This window comes from Gossypium hirsutum, chromosome A05 (genome assembly GCF_007990345.1).
Source record: "Gossypium hirsutum isolate 1008001.06 chromosome A05, Gossypium_hirsutum_v2.1, whole genome shotgun sequence".
NCBI classification, from domain to species: Eukaryota; Viridiplantae; Streptophyta; class Magnoliopsida; order Malvales; family Malvaceae; genus Gossypium; species Gossypium hirsutum.
In genome coordinates this window covers 11,864,488-11,870,585 of record NC_053428.1, presented here as the reverse complement: position 1 = coordinate 11,870,585, position 6,098 = coordinate 11,864,488, and positions in this window count along the sequence as shown.

The following is a 6,098-nucleotide window of genomic DNA, read 5'->3' as shown; positions in this document are numbered from 1 at the left end:
AACTATAAAAAATTAATATGTTTTAAATATTACATATTCCATCAGGTATGATTGGAATTAGCTGAAATGGACTAGTGCAATCGATATAAATCAATTTTTTTACTAATGCAAAAATATCACTTGATGTTTTGTTTTAATATTAAAACAGTATGATTAAAACAACCAAAATTGGTGTGGAACTGACCATCGTAAATAAAATATATTTTAATTTAAGATTGGACACTCTTGTTAAATATTTGTTACTGAATCGAATTTCTCTCATTTATTTCCATGTATTTCCATAAACACCGTATTAAATCCACTTTTTTTCTCCTAGTAAGTTGGTTTCAAACCTCTTTAAATATTAAAGTATTAGTATATGTTTGTAGAGTTTGTGTTCTATTAATAACTCAAATGTCTTGATTTGTAGGTACCTTTGTTAAAATTTTTATTAGATATTTATTTGACATAAATTCAAACAATGTGATTTTTATTTTCACCACAATATTATATAAAAATTAAAAATATCATCACTTGTTGTGTGGTTTGACTTTTTATAATTTATCTATTATTATCTTCAATTAGATTTATTTTTAATCAAATTATTTGATTTTTAAACATCTTATATAAATTTTTTTACAAAACAAATATCAAATTTTAATATTGTACCTAGCTCCACAATGTGTTAACATTATCAGAGGTCAAAGAGACAAAAGAGAGAGAAAATAGAGTGGACAATAAAAATAGTAAATTTTGAGAATCAAAATAATTGCAATAAATTTTGAGAGAAAAGAAATATTAGAATGGATAAAAAATAAATATTGGGAATAAAAAAATAAAGTGAAAAAATCAAAGCTATTCAAATAGGTAATAAATTTTTATGTAATTAGTGAAAAAAATAATAAAGTTAAAAACATATATTTAAAATAATACATTTTAATATAGAGATGCTGAGATTTTCATTATTTTCAAGACTATTTAAAAAAAATGCTTCTTAAGTATATGTGTTTTCCATTAATTTTATTTATATTTACGATATCTTAAAAATTCAATAATTATGGATGAGATAACTTTTATAGTATAAAAAACATGTTATTGTTATTGTCAAAAATGTAAAAACGGCCTTTTATAAGAATAAATGCTATATGATTAATCAATTCCACTTGTCGAAAATATTTACAGTTTATTACACGAATAATAATTAGAAATACAAAAGAAAAACAATAAGAAAAATCATTAGTAATTTTTTAATATGGCATGAAAAATATTAAAGGGTAATATAATGTAAAATGATTAATTAATCATCTCATCAATTCACATAAATCCCGTTCATTTACGAGGAAATAAATCGACCTGCCTATAAAAAATGTTTTTAACCACCCAAGATAATGATAACTTAATTCTAACATGAGCAATAATAAAAATATGGAGAGAAGAAGTTAAAAGAGAGCAACAATAAAGGAAAAAAAAAATCATTTGTACCTAATAATGCATGTTTTTATTTTTATGTCTAAAAAGTATAGGCTTTTGTATAAAATACAACTTAGTTTTCAAAATCATATTTAAATAATTTAATAAAAAAATTTCTTCACAACATTATAATCTCAAATTAAAGTCAATTTAAGACCAGGGACGAAATTAGAAATTCTTTTAAGGGATTGAAATTAAATTATATTTTTTTACGATAGAAAAATATAATTTCACCTAGGTTATATCTCTGTAGTTTTTAAAGGATTAAATCAAAATTTTATATTTTAAGTGGCCAAAGTACAATTTTACTTTTATTAAAAATTTTAAATTGGCTATATGAATTTTTTTTTTCATTTTTAAAGGGATATGAATTTTTTTTTCATTTTTAAAGAGGGCCGAGACCCCTGCCAGCCCCCTAATTTCACCACTGTTTAAGATATTTTTAATATAAATTTTTAACTTTTATACAATTATATTTATTGAAACTATAAATTAAGATTACATTAAAAAATTAAAATCCAAAATCCAAAATAACATTTATAAAATAATATATAAAATGCATTTAATCGAATTAAATATATAATAAAATTTCAAAATACGTTATTGAATTGACTGAATAAAAATAATTTTAATAGTAAATAAAAATCTCTATACAATTTTAAAAATGTAAAATAATAATTAAACTCAAAATTTTAAAGATTTATATTTAATTTGTATTAAAATAAAAGAATTAGAAGTAGTTGATTGAGTATTAGTTTGATTGGCATTGATATTACCCTCAGTGTAGGAGGACATAGGTTCGAATACGTTGAAGCATATTATTCTCTTATTTAAAAGTTAAATAGAGATTATAAGTAATTTTAGGTATTGTATAAAAAATTAAAAGTGAAAGAAAGGAAGTAGACAATCATTTTTGTTTAGAAAAATAAATTTTTTTTATTTGAGGAAAAAAAAAAGGAGGAGAGAGGATATCTTGTAAAAACAGCTTCCCATTTCTTTTATTTAATCCAAAAATTTGAAAAAAGAAGAAGATAAAACATAAAAAAGTATATTTAAGATTAATACATTAAATCAAAAATATATTATGGATATCGAAAACATATAAACTTAAAATAACAATCAAAAAATAGATCATTATATATTGCAAGAAAAAAAAATAGAAAAGTGCACTATTATTAAAATTTAGATAGAAATCAAATACATAAGAGCAAAGAGAGAAAAAAAAAACACTTATGGCAAGGAATAAAAAGAAAAAAGCTCTGAATACTCAATTATCAAAGTTGAAGATATTTCACAAAGTGATATTCTTACAAACAAAGGCATCATTTTTTGCCAGCAAATATGATTCTTTATTTAGCAACATGGATCAATGAGCATTTTTCATTTTTAAAGCTGACTTCCAATGCCATTAATCACTTGCCTCAAACTTCTTGACATATTAAGAGGATTTATAAATTTATTGTATAAATTTAATATCATTACATATTCATCTAACATCACCAAAGATTTCTTCAGTGGGAGCTAGTAAAAAAAGTTGATAGATAGCAAAAAAAAAAAATCGAACTAAAAAAGTAATAGAATGTAGATTACATCTATTTTACAACAACTAATATGAGACCAGAAATAATATATAAACTCAAAACACGAAATAAAACTCAATTCAAAAACTATTTATAATTAATGAAACATTATAAATCAAAACGATCTTAAGTCATTAATGGGCTAATTAGAGTTATAAAAAACGTTATAAATTACATTAACCTGAAATCAATAAATCACATGATGAAAATTTCATAAATAGATTTTTGGTTTTTGGCCTTCCTCATTTTTATCTATCACATTATTTTTATTTATTTTCTTTATCATATAATGCATTTATAAAATAAATCAAGTTTTCACGAGATTACTAAAAGTACTAAAATCTTGTTTTGTCGTCTTTATCGAATTAAATTTATTTTTTTATATTTACTTAAAATAGAAGTAGAATAACTAAAAACAAAATTGTAATTTGTAATATACTTAAATTTATTATTAGCTTCAATTACCTAATATGTTTATATTCACTCCTAAATAAAAATTAATAACAAAAATTTTGACCCTATTGATATGATATATGGAAATTAAATGAATATTTTGATTTTATATATTTTTATAAGCTAAAGAGAAATTAAGATTAAATGATAAATTTAACCTATTAACTTTTATCAATAACAGCTTTGTATATTATACAGAAATACAAATTTTAACAAATTTTATTTTATAGAAACTGAAAGTATATATATATTAAAGTAAATTTATATGTGCCCTTATTTATTCATATGATTCCCTTAGTAGCTGATGTTATATAGATATATAGATTATTAAAATGATATATAAATATATATTTAAAATTTTCTAACATACCAAATAAAAAATGGTATTTTAATTGTTGTTTTCCAATTAATTACGTCGTGTCCACTTGACCCAATAAAGATAAAAATGACAGCTGCAACATTGGGTTGCGAGATGGATAGGATAGCGTTATGACAAGCAAGCACTGCATCGAGAGAAACAATATACCATATTTAATATCCGCACGGTTTTTGGTATTTGGCAAAGCCCTAGTCTTAAAAAGTTAAATCCTGCTGTCATGTATTCCTATTTCAGATAAACCCTACCATACAAATCAATTTAGACGAATTAATGGGAATGCCAAATAATTATAAAAAAGTGAAAAACAACCAAGCTACATTTGTTCATAATTCATGAGGGCAACCAACCATGTTTTTCGTCCTTGAAACAGAAACAAACAAATATGTCAGTAAGTATTATATTAAATTCTTTTTTTATATTAAATGTGTCCACTGTATTTCCAAATAATAAAAAGGATATTTATTCTTTATTAAAATAAAATGAAAGAAACATGAAATATTATTATCCGATAGCGACGGCTTGCACGCCATCCAACTCGCGTCCCCCTCTACAGCCGTTCCATTCCAATTAAATGGAAAAAAAGAAAAGAAAAGCCAAGCCAAGCCATTTTGCTGAGTTATTGTTATAGCTGCATAGGAGACGCTGCTCCTTTATCCTTTCGCATCCAATCAACGACCCCCACCACTTCAATGAAATGTTAACCAATAAAATAACCATAAGCCTGGATAATATGATATTGATTTTAAAAAATTCAATTAATGATTAAAAAAGAAAATATTGTATTTTAGATGAAACAATGAATTGTTTTATAACTTGTAATTTAACCTATTTTTTTCTTTCATCAATGACGGAAAATGGGGGTATAATTGCATAAAACTCACTTATTAATGTTACACAAAATGAGACGGGAAACTCATACTTGATAATTACATATAGCAAGATTAGATCATGAATATTTAATAATTTATAATTTTGGAATTTTGAGGCCTTATTAGCATATTCATTGAGTTTTGAGACTAGATTTATTCGTTAGGAAGATTATATCGGTTCAAATTTAAAAATTTTCGACACTTTTTTTCAAATTATTTTAAGTTGGAAACATTTTATATTTGAATAATTCGAATTTAGATTATATTTGTTTTAATGAATAAAATTTTAGAATAACAAATTTTTAAAAAATTGGTGATTTAATTTGTTAAATTTTTTTAGTGTTTGAATGCCTTTACATCAAATATTTTTCATCGTTTAATAAATTTTTTTGAGTATATTTTTCGAAACTTGTTTTCAATAAAGTAAACACAATATACATTATATTTGTTATAAATTACTATAAAAGCATATCCTTTGACAATCGGAATTTACATATAATATTTTATATTTATTTAGTAATAACTAATATTGTTAATGATGAATCGGTTTGTTAGCAAGATTGAGACTTTACAACCGATGTGGTCTAGATTTGAGTCTCATGTATACAAATGTTATGTGTGGAGTTCTCTTTCAAATTATTTTGGATTTAAATTCTGCCACATGTTGACACCATCAAGATTTACTTGAATAATGGCACATGAGAATTGAGCTAAGTAGAATTTAAGTAAATACTTGTATTTATATTATAAAATATTTATGTTTATTATTAAAATATTAATATAAAATAATTTTCAATAAAAATATTTAAAATTTAAATTATTAACATTAAAATGTATTATTAAAATAAAATTATAATATTAAATGGTTTTATTAAAATAATAAATTATATTAATTATAATGATAATTTATTATAAGAATTAAATATAAATGTGCATATTTAATAATATTTGAAGTCAATATTTCAGTATTTTCAAAATTTTAAAATTAAGTACTAAAAATAATAAAAATTGATTTATTCTAATTTAATGTTCTTATAAAAATCAAGTTAGGAGCTTTCCATTTTTAAAAAGGAAAAGTTAATTTTCCAAAAAAAAAATGTATTGCTTTCAATCAATCTTTTTATGAAACAAACGTAAAAAAAGAAAAGAATATTGTTCGTAAAATATTTGTCATGAGCAATTCTCTTAGTGGTGTCGTATTCTGTTGTGATAAATGACAAAGAGACGAGATTGATTTAGGCCAGTCGAGGTTTGCAACGACAATCTATTTTTCATTAAAGCCAATGAAGCTTTAAAAAGTTATTGATACACAAAGAACGTAAGAATCCCCATTGCTATGACATGGTTACCACCATTTTAAACTGGAAC